This window comes from Bactrocera dorsalis, chromosome 2 (genome assembly GCF_023373825.1).
Source record: "Bactrocera dorsalis isolate Fly_Bdor chromosome 2, ASM2337382v1, whole genome shotgun sequence".
In the NCBI taxonomy this organism is placed as follows: domain Eukaryota; kingdom Metazoa; phylum Arthropoda; class Insecta; order Diptera; family Tephritidae; genus Bactrocera; species Bactrocera dorsalis.
In genome coordinates, this window is record NC_064304.1 from 80,041,011 (window position 1) to 80,060,309 (window position 19,299).

General features: G+C 34.1%; 1 protein-coding gene and 1 long non-coding RNA gene across 10 annotated transcripts in view; one reads left to right on the top strand and one right to left on the bottom strand.

The window, feature by feature from the left end:
* Positions 1-19,299, bottom strand: part of LOC105226634 (protein doublesex) — a 138,375-nt gene that overhangs the window by 61,135 nt on the left and 57,941 nt on the right. The gene's annotated exons all lie outside the window — the stretch shown is intronic.
* The window catches only part of LOC125776509 (uncharacterized), a 62,869-nt gene continuing 52,562 nt past the window's right edge, over positions 8,993-19,299 (top strand). Inside the window, exon 1 of the long non-coding RNA XR_007421774.1 lies at positions 8,993-9,127. This is a non-coding gene — a long non-coding RNA (uncharacterized LOC125776509). The remainder of the gene's footprint in view (positions 9,128-19,299) is intronic.

Consider the following 19,299-nt stretch of genomic DNA (forward strand, 5'->3'; position numbering starts at 1 on the left):
TTTAAGATATCGTTTTGAAATTTTGCAAATGTCATTTTTTCTTCAGGAAGCTACTCATTTGTCGGAACTGCCGATATCGGACCACTATAACATATAGCTGCCATACAAACTGAACGATCGGAATCAAGTTCTTGTATGGAAAACTTTCACATTTGACGTGGTATCTTCACGAAATTTGACATGGATTACTGCTTAAGGTAATAACATAATCTCCGAAAAAATTGTTCAGATCGGATTACTATAGCATATAGCTTCCATACAAACTGAACACATAGTTACTAAAAGAAATGCACCTGTGAAGGGTATATTAGCTTCGGTGCAGCCGAAGTTAACGTTTTTTCTTGTTGCAATCATTATTTCTTACATTACTCTCCATGTATTTTACTATGGGGTTAAGTGGGTTTGAAATTTTCAAAAAATCGAATTTGTATTTTTTATTTTGTTAAGTATGTAGTACCATATGTTTTAAATATTATCCCAAAATTTCAAATCGATCAGATTAGGAGATAGATCCTTTGGAAATTCCGCTCATGAGGCCACATCAGTCTCACCATCCATATTGTTTCAAAATTTCAAGAAGTTGGAGCAAGATTGAGAATTATTTTTATACAGTTTAAATCAGAATACTTTAAAGCGTTTTTTCCAACATTTGTGTATACTCGTACGTATGGTAAGTTGCCAGCTTCGACCCTTGCAAGTTGCAAGAGTATAAAACATTCAGTTACACCCGAACTCAGTATGTACACATGTAAGTCCATACAGTGGAATCAAAATTACGTAATGACGGTGAGTAAATTTGTGTTATTGTCACTTAGATAACCACAAAATCGCCTTAGGCACCATCTGTACGCGGTTATTCAAAGGATATGCTCAATAAATTTTCATATTTTCGACAGGTCGACGTAATGCGTTTTGTGTACATTTAAATTGACACACTCATTTTATACATATGGGGTCATAAATACGAACATACACACATATATGTATATAAAGGTTTAAAATTGGGAGTATGAAGAACAAAAGCACATCAGTCCATCTTCAAGTCAAAAATGCCTAAAATACTTTTTCCGTTTCGGTATTATACGAATGTCTTCAAACGGTATTAGGGTGCTCACAATTCTATATACTTATGCCAGTTTAGAGATCCAACAAATTACCAACTTTGATTATTTATTCTGAGAATAGGTCGAAAGAAATCGAATTTCTCTCTTTCAGGTTTCCTGTAAGAGAAACTGTTTTATTTGCTACCAAATTTGGCATAAATTAATTTGCATGGGACCACTACAGCATATAAATAGCTGTAAAAGAAACTGGCATAACAAAATCAAAATAAAGTTTTTTTATTTCTTATACAAATACTAATTAAATGTTCCATGAGATACATTAAGGTAACCCACATACCAACACCAATCATATGGAGTAAAGTCAGACGGATGTTCGAAATTTTTGATATTAGTTAGATAAAAGGGCGCTAGGTCAATTTTTAACCCGATTTTATCCATTTTATGCACAAACACACATTGTTATGAGCAAAACATATTCTCTTATTATTACATATTACCTGATATAAGCAATATAAAGGCTTCAACAGCTTTTAATTGGATTTGAATAACTTTTGGTCACAGTTTGGAACACTCTAAAGGAACTTTTGGTGCAAAGTTTGGTTTGTGAATTGAATCAGATGGAATTTAAAATTTCTTTTAAATAGGAAGTTGGCGTGGTTGCAGTCTGATTTCGACCATTTTTGCACCGTTGCATAGAAATGTGAAAGGAATGTCACGTACCAAATCAATTTTTACCCCCGCTCCATAGCGCAAGGTTATGCCCGAATATCGCATTTAAAGTAGGCTACCTTATGACCAAAAATTGTCCAAATCGGACCTAAATTTTTCTCCAGTCTCCAGCTACCGAATATGTGGATCAAAGTTCCAATTGCGAACTTTTTATCAAAACTATCAGTCAATCTGTGAGATACAATATATTATAAAAATTCGGAGGAAATCTTTTTCTAACAAGTAAGGAAGGGCTAAGTTCGAGTGTCACCGAACATTTTATACTCTCGCACGATAAAGTGATAATCGAGATTTCATTATCCGTCATTTACATATTTTTTTATTTTGCTGTAAAATTAATTAAAATTAAATTCTGAGAGATTTACCGATATTTTCGGAGAAAAATTAGGTTAGGTTAGGTTGGGCACTGAGTTCTTCGTGTTCGATATCAGGGACCTTGAAAAGTTATAGTCCGATCACAACAATTTTTCCACAAGGGATACCTCAGCTTACATACCGTATTGGAGTAAAGTTTTATTCCGCTAAGATTATTGGTTTCTAATGTATATATTATACAGAGAAGGCATCAGATGGAATTCAAAATAGCGTTATATTGGAAGAAGGCGTGGTTGAGAACCGATTTCGCCCATATTTAGTACATGTCATCAGGGTGTTAAAAAAATATTATATACCGAATTTCATTGAAATCGGTCGAGTAGTTCCTGAGTTATGGTTTTTGGTCCATAAGTGGGCGACGCCACACCCATTTTCAATTTTTATAAAAAGCTTGGGTGCAGCTTCCTTCTGCCATTTTTGCCGTAAAATTTTGTGTTTCTGACGTTTTTTGTTAGTCGGTTAACGCAATTTTAGTGATTTTCAACATAACCTTTGTATGGGAGGTGGGCGTGATTATTATCCGATTTCTTCCATTTTTGAACTGTATATGGAAATGCCTGAAGGAAATGGCTCTATAGAGTTTGGTTGACATAGCTATAGTAGTTTCCGAGATATGTACAAAAAACTTAGTAGGGGGCGGGGCCACGCCCACTTTTCCAAAAAAATTACTTTCAAATATGCTCCTCCCTAATGCGATCCTTTGTTCCAAATTTCACTTTAATATCTTCATTTATGGCTTAGTTATGACACTTTATAGGTTTTCGGTTTCCGCCATTTTGTGGGCGTGGCAGTGGACCGATTTTGCCCATCTTCGAACTTGACCTTCTTATGGAGCCAAGAAATACGTGTACCAAGTTTCATCATGATATCTCAATTTTTACTCAAGTTACAGCTTGCACAGACGGACGGACAGACGGACGGACGGACAGACAGACATCCGGATTTCAACTCTACTCCTCACCCTGATCACTTTGGTATATATAACCCTATATCTGACTCTTTTAGTTTTAGGACTTACAAACAACCGTTATGTGAACAAAACTATAATACTCTCTTTAGCAACTTTGTTGCGAGAGTATAAAAATAGTATGCCTCTGTGTCAAAAATGGGTTAAATCGGATCAATAATTTTTTAGACCTCATAGAAAGATTTTCCAACTTCCAGTTATTACTGCATATATCGGGAAATGTGTGAGTTATTTTAATAAAATTGAAGGAGGGTGAAAACTTGCCTTAGACCGCTTATTACATAAGCTTTGTAATTATCCCTGGTTCTGACCCTGGCAAGTTAGGTATGCCATTTATGCAATTTTTGAGAGTGTGGAATTTTCTGGAGAGCTTTCGTAGTTGCATTACAAAATTGGGTGCTTACTTGAACTTCTGACATGTAATGAGTGAAATGTGAATTTATTTAAACATACTTTTCAAATACTCATATGTTTCTTATGACTTACACCAATGTTAAGTCTTGTACTAAATACGAGTTTTCTACTTTCACTTCATATTCTCTGTTTATTGTCTGATTTGAGTGCAGCCGGATAAAAATTTTCCAACAGGGGGTACGGCCACATGTGTTGTGGGTGGGCAATCATTAGCGTTTAATTATTGACACTTCGGATTTACTGCGCATTGTATGTATGTATGTGTATATGCATTATAGTAAACTATGGAAAGGTGTGGAATATTTGAAAGCGAAAATATCTACGCAACTACTAGATTTTTTTGTTTAGTGAATGAAATTTTCCATGAACTTGTAATATATGTATACTTGCAAATGTATATGAAATATCGTACATACATTTGTATTTACAAAGACCGTTCAAAATAGGCTTGCTTTGTCTTAAGTGGTTACGTGGGATGAAAATGTCAAAAACGGTTTACATAATATAACTTATTTATGAATGTATATATACAATATTCTGCTAAAATTTCCAAGTGATCCGAGTAAATTTCTAATAGATCGGAATTCCGCCCATCAGGCACACACTTAAATGAGTTTATCTCAAAACTCAATTTTTTTTTAATCGATGGACACACAACTTTGAAATATCGTTATCTAGTCATTCAACGAAAGTTTTCTGTGCTCTTGCTTCGTTAAACTAACTGTTGTTTGTGTAATCTAAAACTAATCCAGTTAGATATAAAATTATTTATGTATAATTATGATCAGGATGAAGAGATGAATTCAAATCAGGAACGTAGTCCGTTCCGTCCTACTATGCGAGCTGAAACTTGAGTAAAAATTGGGTCATCTTAATGAGACTTGGTATCGTAAGACGGTTGTGTATTGCAGTTAGGCAAAATCGGGCATTATAAAATTACCATAACGCAGAACTAAATGAAGATAAGTATAGAACACAATTGGCATTGGAGTTCGCAGTAACATGGGACATCTATGGGAAACAAATTTGAAAGAAATGGGACTGGGGCACACTCTTTAAAAGGTTAAATATACATATCTCCTAAACCATTCAAATTAATCAAATTCGCTCGGGCCAAATTCCTTAACCACCCCTACCAACAACCCGCGCACTCCCCATATAACGGTTTTGTTAAAAACTTATAAAGGCACTATAATTCAATAACTAAATACGCCAGAGACTTTTATCCCCGATATGGTATGAGACTTTGTAGAGATCTGGGTAAAAATTGGTCGGTGGCCCGCCCACATTAATATCAAATCACATACCTCATGACCTGCTCAACCGATTGATTCGGATCACTAATGTCTCTAGTTCAAAAGTACTACATTACGACTTTATAATGGATATATTAGCCAGTATGTGAGTTATGTTAATGAAATCGGTGACTATGTTTTTCAAATAAATATGAATCTTATGAAAACTTACTCTTTCCCCCATATAACTAATATCAGGATTTTCAAACTTCCGGTTGGCTTTATACCGTATATATCTTTCAATATAAGTAAGATATCTTATCAAAATTTACTGAACGTATATAATTTTTGACATAATATTGTTTAATGCCGAAAATATGCGAATTTAGTCAACGGATTACCCGAACCTGAATATACTATATAGAATGATTTTCCTTTGTCATACCAAATTTGGTTGTTCATGATTTCGTCGAATAACGAATGCTAAATGCTTTCACAACATTTTTTAATCTAAAGTTTGCCAAAACGTAACAGTGTCTTTGATTCTCACAAGTTGCAAGAGTATAAAATGTTCAGTTTCACCCGAACTTAACCCTTCTCTTCCCGACTTGTTTTTATAACAACTATTTTTTTAAGCCAACACATGGTGAAAACAGTCTACTAAAAATTCAAATTTTTAATATTTTTCTTTTATGCCAACAAAAATAACACGACTCGCGAGTGATCTGTCAAAAAAAGTATATTGAAACAAGTAAGGAAGGGCTAAGTTCGGGTAACTGAGCATTTCATATTCTTGCAACTTGCAAGAATTAAATCCACAGAAATGCCTTAAAATGTAAAACATTAACCAGAAGATCGGAATCTAAGAAGTTTTATATATACATATACCATATATAACTCTTACACTGGCCAACAAATTCGGCATACGATTTGTTAGAAGAACGAAAGTCATTATATGTAGTATATGCTAGTTGGGTTGGTATCGATCTGATATTATCCATTAATGATTATCATTAAGGTACCTCTCATACAATCACTAATCATTGGAGCAAAGTCATCCGGCTCGAAAATACTGGTAATCGTTACAAGGGGCCTAGGTTAAGTTTTCGCTAAAATTTATCAATTTTTAGCACAAAGATACACTATCATGATTAAAACACTCTCTCTCAATTTAGTTGAGATAACTCAAATATTGGCTGATATATTCAGCATAAAGTCACCTGGAAGTTCGAAAATCTTTATATTAGGTATATGGAGGCTACGGGAAGTATTGACCCGATTCGACCAATGTTTGATCAACAGACATTCCATTGTCTTACACATTGACCGATATTTTCGGTCAAAATACTTTCGGTATAAATACTGGGGTCCACGTATTCGGTACCTAGCGTCTTGAACAGATTTAGTTGGATTTAGACAATTTTTGAACAAAAGATGCGCTACTTTAAGGGAATTAGTACTGCAAAATTTTATTCCGTTATATCAATTACTTCTTAATTTGTGTACTGGAAAGTTAAAGAATCAAATGGAATTTTAAATTGTGTTACATGGGAAGTAGGCGTGGTTGTAGTCCGATTTCGCCTATTTTCACACTGTACTATAGGAATATGAGAATAATGCTACGTACGAAATATAGGCGAAATCAGTGAGGTCGGGTCCCGAGATATGTGATTTCACCAAAAAGTGGGCGCTTCCACAGCCCAACTTTCACACCAGGCCTTATAAAGCCTACTCATACCATCTGGGATGTAAATTTTAATGTCTCTGGCGTAATTAATTATGGATTTATTGTAGACTTATTATATTAAAATTATTTTAAGAGCTACAGTTACTTTAGTGACGCAGTACCTAGCCCGGTAGGTAGGTAGACTCACTTTTTTAAACGCGTTTTTCTCGAAACTACTTTTTTCCACACGGTACCGGCATTATCTCAAGTTCTATACAACCGATTTACTTGAAATTTTGTGTGAACCTTCTTAATATAATTCTTTGTCCTTTATCTTTATATAATCCTTAATTATAAAATAAAATATTTCTTTTATTTCAAAATTTATTTCTAGAGTAGAATACCCCCTTAATTTAGTGCTGAGTTATGGCACTTTATATGTTTTCGGTTAATGACAATATGTGGGCGTGACAGTGGTCTGCTTACGCCCATCTACGAACTCGTTTTTTTGTGCCAAGGAGCCTGCACACCAAGTTTCATCAAGATACGAACGGACGGACAGACAGGTGATAGGTGACAGGTTTTAGGTGATACATATAACCGTTAGAGAAGCAAAACTATAATACTCTGTAGCAACAGGTTTCAAGAGTATAAAAAGTAAACCCTGCTCTCTTTTGATCATCTGGAACCCACTTAACCCCTTAACTTTATCAATTTAGAGAAAAGTAAAGCAATTTTATGAAAGCAATAGTTGAGTTATATTATTATTTGTTAGTAAAATTATCTATTCTACCATTAGTAAAATTAACTATTCTTTCCGAGCGACGAATAAATAAATGTATAATGTTTTAACTTTGAGATTAAGATCCATTCATTCTATTGAACTACAAAGTTGTTTCTTCACAGTCTTCACTAAAATGGCATCTACTCTCAACACAATATAGCGAAATTTTATTAATTAGTGTGTTTCAAGTTGATAGCAAACATTTGAAATGACATCAATTGGCGGACGCTTTACATGTCACGCACTTCATAAATTAAATTCTCCCAAAATAGAGTTTTGTTACGATATTTTAATCAAATTGTATCTTTCGGACATGTGTACCATACTTAATAAGATAAATGGAAATAATTTGTTTTTAAAAAATCACCAAAATTATTGTAAATGTAAGAAATATCAAAATAACGGAATTACGATAGTTCAAATAAAAGTTGTATGCTCTGAACTGAGCACATTAAGTTGCCACGAAGTTATCGTAGGGCCTGCGATACATTTGGAGTCTACTAGTTACCTTTTCAACGCAGTTTTACGTTCTTTCGACTTGTTTTTCATTTTAATTATTTTGTTAACAATAAAATTAAAATTGCATAAAAACATATGTACATGTTAATTTTAGAGCATGTCATCGTAATACAAGTTTGAAAATGGCGACGGAATTTGAAAACCATTCCCCAACTTGAACCCAAATTTTATATTTATTATTATTATTTTACCATTACCAGAATATTTTTGATTTGTTCCTTTTAACAGTAATACATATATACGTACTGTTTTATACTTTGTAAATTATCACAAGAGAAGAGATAGATTTACATGTAAAATGAAAAATTAATTTATTTTTGGACGGAATATTTTTTAAATTGCTTTTATATAAAAATCTGAACTTTTCTGAACGAGTAATTTACTGTCCCAGTATATAAGAGATCAGCCGTGTGTCGGTCCGTCCGTTCGTCTTTTTCTCACCACCACTAAGAAACAGCATATTTGTCGGAAACACCAATATCGGATACCTATAGCACATATACAAACTGCCCAACCACAATCAAGGTCATGAAAAACAAAACTTGAACCTTCACACAAAATAAATTAATAATTTTAAACCTTAAGTTTTGAATTTAAAATTAGACGATTTTCCAAAGGATGCAAAATTTGTGCGCGTGTACATTTGATATCGCGGTAAGTTACAAATATTGTATTAACATAATTTAGTACAGTTTTCTCAAAAAACTGCATTTATATTTAGAAATAAAAATGAAAGCTGTAAATTGGTCACAGTGCAAATATTATAAAATGCAATTTATGTATATAATACATATGTACACGTGTAGTTAAGAATAATTGCGCAATGCGCACACATTACCTGCATATATACAAAAACTTTTCTAACACTTGCATTTGCAACAAAGTATGCAAGTGAGAAATGCATCACTCTCGCTCTCTCGCTCAGCAAATGAGTATGCATTTTGAAACGGCCACACTGTGCATGCGATATTTCCACTTCCCTTCATGCAGCTAATGTTTGCCCTGAGAAAGTTATTACATGCATAGCTACATATTGTATATTCAAGGTCAAACAAATGTAAACACACACCTACAAAATATGCGCTCAAATGCACGCACACAATTGAGAAGTGTAAACAAACCGTAGCTTGTGAATTGTAAGGGAACGGCGCGTGCGAGCAATAAAGCGCAAAAAAATGCAATAACAATACAAACAAAAAACTTTTCCCTGCAGTTAGCAACGAACGTCAGCACCGTTCGACAAGAATGGCCTAACAGATAACAGTAATTCGCAAACATATTGAATATACACAATTATATTCGTGAGCCGTAATATTCCAAATGTACCCTTTTACCTAGATATTGGAACTGCTGAGCCCTTCATGGCACTTGAAGGTATGTACATATACATACATGTAAGCATACATACTTCTATGCATGTTCTTTTATCTGCATGATATAGTAAGTAAGTATGTACATTTGTATCATGAGTATTAAAATAATTATCAAACTGATAATTGATTGCTATTCTAGAATTTTTTAACACAAAGTTAAACGGGGTTAAAGGCAAATTATTGGAACTAAAAAATGAGAAGTGTACTCGTATTGAATTGCGAATAAGTAAGGGCGATACTTTCATACACTTAAATAAATCACGTAGGCCCAGAAAAAGCAAAAGCTATATACATATGTACATACATATGTATACCTGTATATATGTACATACATACGAGAGCAATGTGATTGTGTGAAAGTATGCCCAGCTGATAAGTGATAAAATGTAGCACTTAAATTCAGCAGTTGTTAATTACAATTAAAAGCAAACTTATACAATTAAGGAAAGTGGTGCTTAAAAGGGCCTGCATTATGTAGAAACGGCGTTTGTTAACTATATGCGTATATGCAGTCATAACTACACATCATTAGTATTAATTACTTTTCACGATATCGTACGATTTTCTTATACAATTCAATTTGTAAAGCAGAGATAATAGAGGTATTGGTAGAATAGTAGGAGTAGTAATCTCAGTTTCCCTAATGACATTCAAACTTAAACGATTTTTTCTCGAAATTTGCATTTTTTATATTGGACGGCGATGGTAGTCGGATATATTTCTTATATGCAATTGATTGCGAATTTTTACCAACAGAAATTAAACCTTTTTTACAAGTCCGCCGTTTTACGAAAAATTTTGGCACAGGAGATCGTTGTTACTGCACCTGTGAGTGCTCTAATAAGTTTAATGTACGTACAGTGGAGGTCAAAACATTTGCAATCAACATCAAATACTCGTTTCTACCATTTTTTGTTGCTAAATTAATTTTTGTGTTCTTTGTTTTTCTCTTTAAAATATTACCCCCCGTGTTTTACTGTGGTAGTTGTGTACCTTGGGTTATATTTTTCACCTTGTGGACGCCGAACATAAGCACATACTCGTATTATGGTGTGGGGGTGTTTCTCTGAAAGTGGTATTGGTCCAATTCTCCGAATAACTGACATATTGACAGCTGTAAATTACAGGGACATTTTAAATAATGCTATGTTGTCGTTTGCCGATTTGGAAATGTCACTTGCATGGACTTTCCAACACGATAACGACCCTAAACACCCGCTAGGCTCGTGAAATTGTGGTTAGAAGAAAATCGTATAAAGACTGTGGTACGGCGGGCACAGTATCCCGATCTGAACTCGATTGAGAATATGTGGATGATGGTTAAACGCGCAATAGGCAGTGAAATATTCCGGAATGGTGATGAATTTTTCGCCAGATTGGAAAGGGAATGGAAAGCGATCCCTTACAGTTACATTGAAAGTCTAGTAGCTTCAACGCATATAAATTGTGCTGGAGTTATTAAAAATAATGGTTATACAACGAAATATTGAAAAACTTTTAAAATATTTAGAATAATTAAAAGTTGCAAATGTTTTGAACACATGAATTTTGACTTTGGTTTATTTAATGCCTTTTTACCACTATAAGCAAATGAATTAATGTTTCAGTTTTTATGATTTTTTGCACAAACAGGACCTCTAATATAAAAAAGATATATAGATGAATTAATACTTTATCAAACTTTATAGAAATGGTATTAAATAAAGCATTGAATATTGTTCCAAATATATTGACCACCAATGTATCTCCTAAACCTCTAAAGCTACAACAACCAAATATTATAAGAACTCCTATCGACAGTGTGAATGAATTCGGAATATGACCCCGCTCGCTCCTTATATAACGGTCCTATTCAAAACTAATAAAAGCGCACTAAATCAATAACTTATTACGCTACAGAAATTACATATTACCACCGAGATGGTATGAGAGGGTATTATGGGAGCCGGTGTGAAAATTGGAGGCTGAGCGCGGCATCGGCCACTTTTTGGTGAAATAACATACTTATTTCAGGACCTGATGGACCGATTTCGACTAAATTTAGTATGTAGCATTCCTCTCATATTCTTATGTCACAGTGTGAAAATGGAAGTAAACCATGCCTATTTCCAATATAATAAGTACATATATGAAGAAACAATTAATATAACTGGATAATATTTTGCAGTAATAATTCCTTTAAAATAAGCCACCTTATGACCAAAACTTGTCCAAATCTATTTGTTCAAGCCTATAGGTACCGAATATGTGGACCCAGCATCTATAGTTGACATACAATTGAAACTCAGACAGAATCCTTTTCTGACAGTAGTTATTCAGTGTATCAAAAATGAGATGAATCGAGTCAATACTTCCCTAAGATTTTTGAACTTGCAGATGACTTTATTCCATGTGATTGGTGATTGTATGTACATAAGTTACCTTAATCAAACTCAGGGAACATTTTGTTTAGTGTATGGCATGATAATAGTTTATAGATAAAATGGGTGGGCCGAATTTGTCGGTCAGTGTATGAGTTATAATTTAGAATATAGAGTAGTTTGAATAGAGTTTTGAGTTGGAATATATATGTATATATAAAATAGCTTAGATTTCGATTCTCTTGTTGACGTTTTACACCTTAAGGTATTTCCCTGGCTTTGATTCTTGCAAGTTGCGAGTGTATAAAACTAAATTTTTGCTCATCTCTACTTGTTGATTTTCAATTTGCGCAGGAAAATCATCATCTCCCGTCGAGGTTCTCCTGAAACAGTGCTAACAATGACAGTAGCTATTCTGCCAAATCTACCTTGCTGAATAATATATAAAAAAATGTAATTAATTGTTGGAGAAAAAATCAGGAAAACATTTTTGCAGAGCACCGGACCTAGGAGAAATTATTCCCGTTCTCCCCCTGAATCCTTCGCTGCGACATATGTATACCGAATGTTCATAAGTACGGTAAATATAAATGAGCATAGCGCCATTTCCGGTTTGATCTTGCCTTTTAAGGTGGCTTATCTTTTCTTTTGCCGCCAAAAGGCATAAATCATAGGGTAATCGTTTCTGTTAGCTACTGTTTAGTGCAATTGTTGTTTTCCACCTATCCGTGACTAAAAGTTCATGCAATATGCTTCTTGTTCCCCCAACCTACCTACATATGTATGCAGCATAATTCTTATAGTTTCGCTAAGACCATGTTGTCAATGGGTCTCTGCAGAAATCGATCTTCTGCAACACACAATCGCCCATCAGTACGAAACTGGTGGAAAGATCAATAAACCTTTTTCATTCGCTGAATACTGGTCTACCACAGCGTACTGTTGAAGAACTAGGTTTATTTGCAATGTTTGCTCGAAGACGCGGTCTTTCTCATTTACATTGGAGAATATAGAAGAATATATGTATGTATGCCCGGTGCCTTGGTGAAAAAGTATCATTAGGTGTAGCGTAACATTATTGACACAACCCAGCAGTTAGATTTTCTGATTCATGATTGCTTAGCTTCAATGTATTCATCAAACCAAAATGTTGACGCAAATCAATGCAATTATCCACCGTTTAAAAAATATATAACAAAATAACTTGTAATAATATATTATAAAAATATTATGAATAATTTGACAAGCACAATTTATTATTATTGATTGGGGATACGAACCTAACCTCATTTATGCGCAAAATATATGTCTGAAAGAGGTAAGGGAAACAACCCTATAACTTGGATAATTGAATTTTTCACATAAAAATGAGGTTATGTGAAAAATGTACATAAAAAAGTTTTAAATCTTTTCATAACCTACAAACTTGACAAGCAACTTTTTGTTATAGGACTCGTAGTTTACCTGAAATTGAGATAAATCGTTTTTAGCTCTTAAAAATGCAACCACGCCTCTCCCCTTCTCTTTCCGATCTCAGATCGTCTGTAAATTATTTTTCCTTTCAATCTTGTTATTTTATCTCTCGTTTCATCATGCTACTATGATTTTTTCTTTCAAAAATTATATACCATGGCCTTAGTGCTTTCTTTGCTGGGACTTATCACATTTCGTATCATTTGCAAGTTTGCGTGAAAATGGTCACGAAGCTTTAGTACTTGGTATCGCCACAGTGAAGATCTGAAGTTGTAAACATGTGTTCCATTGATATGACAAGACAATGGTTGTTGAACTTGTATTGGTGTGACTTTGACTTACATATGTACATTATACTTGTTGCAATATGCCCTTTATTGTTTTAAAAACACTTTGTATAGCGAGTAATTAAGTGCACAGTTGCTCTGAGTGCTAGAGTGTGTAAGTGTCACTCGTTCAGTTTTAGGTTAAAATAAATGTTTAGAACAAAATAACCTCAAAAATTCCTTTTAATAACGGTTAAGTTTTGGAAGACAAACATGGGTTGCCATGTGCGAAGAACCACTAACGAATAAGTAGCTTTTCCAGACATAGAGTAAACATGAAATGTCAATTAAATGGCCTTATACTGTATTTGCATTACCCATGTTTAAGTATATATATAAAATATATACATATAATCGGGATATATTGATAAAGTTTGAATAGAATAAAAACCTAAAATTCCCTAAAAATGTAAATTTTGGTCCATGCCTTACGAGAGAGCAAATTAATTAGTTGGCTTGCACTTTCAACATCATGCGCATTTATTGTTAAATTCTGTAACTCTGGCAATTGTAACGGTTCAAACGTTGTGGACTCATTAACAATACAACTTTGGGTTAAAATTTATAAATGGATATGTCTGAGCCTGACCTAACGTTAAATTTGTTGACCCGACTTACCTTTTCGCATACTCGTACATACATATACACATACCCATTCATAGGTATGACCGGCTTTTGCTTTATCGTTGAACACTTGTACATATGTCTGTTTGTAGTGTGTGCATAAGCACGTACTTTTACTTCTTTCTTTTTCCATCGCCAAACAGCGCCCTTCACCGGGGCACAATAAATAGAAATTCTAAATGGCTTACACGTGTATCTCTCACGCCGGCTGTTGAGTGCACTATTGAGAAACTAACGAATCGGAGAGTGTGAGCGGTATGTAAACAGACTGGCGTGTGTCCGCACAAAGTTCTGTCCCCTTGAGCGCCCCTCGTATGTACGAGACAATTGCATTCGGCCTACAGCGACATAGCATCATCGCGTCATCCGTTAAACAAACGTCGCTGTACCAGGGCTAGAGTATGAGTATTTACATATGTACATGCTTGCAGGCAGTGGTGCGAACGCTTTGTAATTTATAAAAGTATCGCGAGTGCAGCGTTGCCAACTCAGCAGGCATTACTCTTTTAATTGCCCACTAATATGCACTCGTACTCATATTTTTTCTAAGCACAGCAACGAGAGTGCTGGCATACAGAGTGAGCGGTTTGTATTTATAATCTTACATACATCTCTATGATGGTCTCGATTTCACTCACCATTCAATTTTTATACTCTCACAAAATGTTGTACTGCATATAATCGTTTTAGACAGCCGGTAGTCTATCTGCCCGTCGGACAATCGGTAACTGAGTAAAAATTGACACGTCTTGATATATGTAAATCGTACTCCGTGGCACGCTAGGCAGCATGACATTGCAGATAAGTCAGATCATTGCCACACCCACAAATTAACGTACAAAAGTCATATTGGTACAGAGCATTTATCTGAGAAGGGCTTCTTTGATAAAATCAATCTATGAAGAGCAGGCGGTGTCCGGCCCTAAGGTGTCTAATGTAAATTTGTATCAGAAAGTACCTAAGTCAAATAAACCGTTTTGGCTGGGAACATTCTAATAAGCATTCCAGCATATAGTGTGAAAATTATTGAAATCTGTTAATAATCACATCCATCTCTCATGCGCTATTTTGAAAACTACTCAAGAGAGCGTAAAATCGTCAAAGGCATTAATTTTACAGTACACATATGAATCCATACACAAATTCACAATGGACGTGTCATCGAAATGTTTTCTGCCGCTACAACAACAGCGAAAACCCCATAGCAGAGCAACCCTTTGACCAATTTCAACTAGATTTGAAAGAAAAAATTCAAATTTTCATCCGAATCTAGCGCAGCCTTACTTTTTTTCGTCGTATGTGAACGTGAGCTGAGTTAACTTGAGTTCCATTTTGCCACCATTTCTAGGGCATAGGTTTTCGCCTTTGTATAACTTTCATTCGCGCATTCAATGAATGTGCATAAATGTTCATTATATTTACACAAATAGCTTTAATCTTATCTAATATATGTACATACATACTTAGCACATGTGTTGTCTAAAACGGCAATCTTTTGCAAGTATGTAAATAATGTGCACATAGTATTGTAGTAGAATACAGTTGGCCGCTGTTTACAGTGCTTTTTTAACTTGTCTAAACATTTATTTCCACAAACGGATTATAGGAACGAAAGTTGCATTTACGCTTTTACTGAACAACAAAAGATGGTTATGTAAAATCTAACTTAAATAATCTTAACTAATAGCTTAGGTAACTCTTTTACTATCACAATGAAATAGGAATCCTAACTTTAAAAATTATGGCCGCTTTCATAATTTGAATATTCACTTGCAAGAATTTCTAGAAAAAATGCACAAGTCTTGTGCCTTGTACATTTTGTATCTACATAAATTTGTCACAGTCAAGAGTCATCCTTTCTCAGTTAAATTTTCTAAGCGTAAGCTATTTAGAAAAGTGCTCTAAATATAATCCGCTTAAAATAAAATATCATCTGAATATAATCCATTGAAATATTGACAATTTAAAATAATAAATTGAACTGAAGAAAAGCAGGTTCGGGGTTTGTAATAATATGTATGGAATAATAAATTGAGAAAAAAATATATGACTCTATGTAAATATGTATTTAATTAAGAATTATTATCAAACAATTGTTTTATTCTCCATTGCATTTACAATTAAAACTTACAAAACGCAAATTCCGCCTAAAATGTATGTAAAAGATTTTGCAATACCAATTGGAACTGTGCCAATAGCCAACACATCTATAGTACATGGATAAATTTGATCAGAATTTGCCAACCAGAGGTTAGAATTGCAATTTTAATTATAGAATATTTAGTATCTGATTTTAGCGGATTCGCTTGCAGGAGATCCACAAGTTTACCACAATAAGGAAACCAGATTACCAGCATAACCGAAACAAAGTCAATTTAATGTATTCGTTTCAAAACGTCGCGGTTGCGATCCATTTGTGGCAGTCACATACAAACATATGTACATACATATGTATTCTTTTTTGTTAGTAAGTATTTTGCACGTTTTACTGGTTAAATACATTGGTTAAATAGGACGAACTATATTGTTAATTAATAATTATTAGTCAAACATTAGCAGTTCGATTAAGAAATTGATCTAATTGATATTACTTGTTGTTAATATCATATCTGCCTACTCGTATTCCATGCACACTTAATTTCTTATACTGACTTGGTTATACTCATAAGCATATGCACATATATGTACATATGTATATGTACGCATATAATCAGTCACAAGTGCTCTCAAAAAAGTTTATATTGTATTTCAGTAGTGCTGACAAGCATATTTGAACTTTCGCTTTCAGCCATCGCGTTGCATCGGTTCAATGCTCTGGCGCATAGCTATGAGCGTAAAGATAAACAATCGCCAGAATGTGATTATAGCTATACACAAAGTATAAATCTACATTTCTACATATGGATGTATGTATGGTTGTGCGAGTGCACACCTTTTCATTTGCTAGTGTTTTTGCGGTTGTCGGAGTTTGCAAGCTTCCGCACATATGCAAAGGTGGATCCAGAATGGACAGGTTCACAAGTTTCTTACGTGAGTAAGCAATTTACGCATTTTCAAGGTCTAAATTAGGGTAAATCGTTTTTTGATGATGATCATTAGCTTTGACAACTCAAAAAATATGTGTGATAAATTAAGAGAGGGGAAAGTACTAGCATCTTCGAACTATTTAGGTGAGACTAGAGCACACCGTCATGGATGGCGATTCCGAAGAGATTTATGTGGTAAGTCATTTTGCAGTGACCGTTGCACTTAAGGCATATTTTGTGAATATTCATGGCATCTTAATTAAAAATAGTTCCATCGCACAATTTAAAGTCTATTAGAAAAGGACGACGAACCCTTTATGCTTTAAGAGTTTATCCACTCTGTAATTTCCAGAGAATTTAACTTATTGGACATTTTATAGTCCCAAACACAATACTAATAGAATAGTGAAATAATTATTTCGCTGACAATCCGCTGAAGTAATGAAATATTTAAAAGATCCCATCCGTTAGATTACCCTTTCCGAATCAATTGATGCCACTTTCAAGTTTTGAAAATTTTTTTCATTGTACTTCAATCTCATTGTTTTATATTACACAAAAAATACCAGTAGCATAAAGTATTTTGTTTATTTGTCTTAAATATTGCTATCCAATAAAATAGTTGATATAACACTTATAACTATCGTTAAAACTAATTTTGTAAGCCTCAATTGGTGGATATATACCAACATTACAAAATTATGGAAGGCGTATATCGAAACCAGAAATAGTTGGGTAACAAAATAACCGGTCATTTCTATTATTACCTCTATCAAATCTTGGAGATTATTTTAAAAACAATTTGCTGATAATTATATTGTGTTTGTTGACATTTTTATATGTATGTATGTATATTAAAAATATACCTCATAAAAATATACCGCTTACTTCTTAGGAAGGCAATATAAACTCATATCCTACATTTGTAAAATTGAAAAGATAAACACTTAACTATAAATATGATTATGTTTCCATATCTACATTTGATAGCAGAGTTATTATTAAATTCTCGAAGATATCACTTAAGCGCTTTCAAGTAAACTCTTTCATGGTATGTGTAGTGTCCCCTCTATAACTTCGGATTTTCCGATGCCTCAACAAATTTCTTCAAAAAGGAGTAATTTCACAGCGTTAAGAAAGTTAACACTGGCTATTTGATATCGCAAAGAGATTTTCTAGGAACTTCTAGGATTTTCATCCATCTAATACTGTATTTAGTTTTAACATTTATGGGTTATGAAAGTAAAAGTATTGCAATTTTTATTCTCAGAGGTCCACTAGTGGTCATGGTAGAGGTAACTAGTTTAAAAAAGTATATACTCTTAAAAGAAAAAATAATTTACTGATTTTTACTGTTGTGATTTAGTTCTTCATTAAAGAAATCTATCATATTAAACAGGTAAATATATTATACCTATAGGGAAGCTTTAAACCCTTCACAATGACAGCTATAATCTATAGTGATCCGATTAAAACCATTTCTTCAGTGATTACAAACTTGATTCTGATCGTTCAGTTTGTATTACCGCTATGTTAGGCTATCGGCGGTTCCGACAAATAAGCAGTTTCTGGTGAGGAAAAGAAGTGCCCAAAATTTGAGATCGATATCTTACAACTGAGGGAGTAGGTCGCGTATGTACATACAATGGACAGACGGACATGGCTAACCAGACTCAGCTCGTCATGCTCATCTCTGCCGTTTCTTTCTAAGTATTACACATTTTGTGGCAAAGTTAATGAGTTCAAGGTATAATTAATGTGCATCACCGTCTTCTAAAATATTATACCAGTTTTTTTTTTTTAATGAAAATTTTCAAATAGCTAACTTCTGCTGGAATATCAAAAGATGGTTATCAACAGATGTACCATTCGAATTTCAACTATCGCTTTGAATGTATAACGGTAGCATTACCATATTTATAACATATTCTTTCTTTTCACAATTCCCTGTGGAATATTTGCAATCAAGAATGTACTATGTATGGTATATGTAAAACTATTACTGTTTTAAAATCTCGCATCACGAAGATGCTAATTTTGTCAGCCGATATGCAGAAGTCGAAACCAATCGATGTTTTTGGTGCAATCAGGTAGCAAAATCTTTATATACATACTTATGCAATCTGCTGCCATGGATGGAGTTTTGTACTGCGACTAATTACTTTTTGCATACTCGAGAGTTTGGTTGGCTTGACTTCGAGGCAGTGCGCCACACCGCGTTCGCATGTACCTACTTTTACCTTTATGTATGCACTTGTATATACACACATGCATACATACATATGTGTTAAGTTTGCATGGTCCTCAGTGGTGTGTGCAGTGTCCAGCATCTAAGAGTAGCGCTTGGATAAAGGCCGATCCATT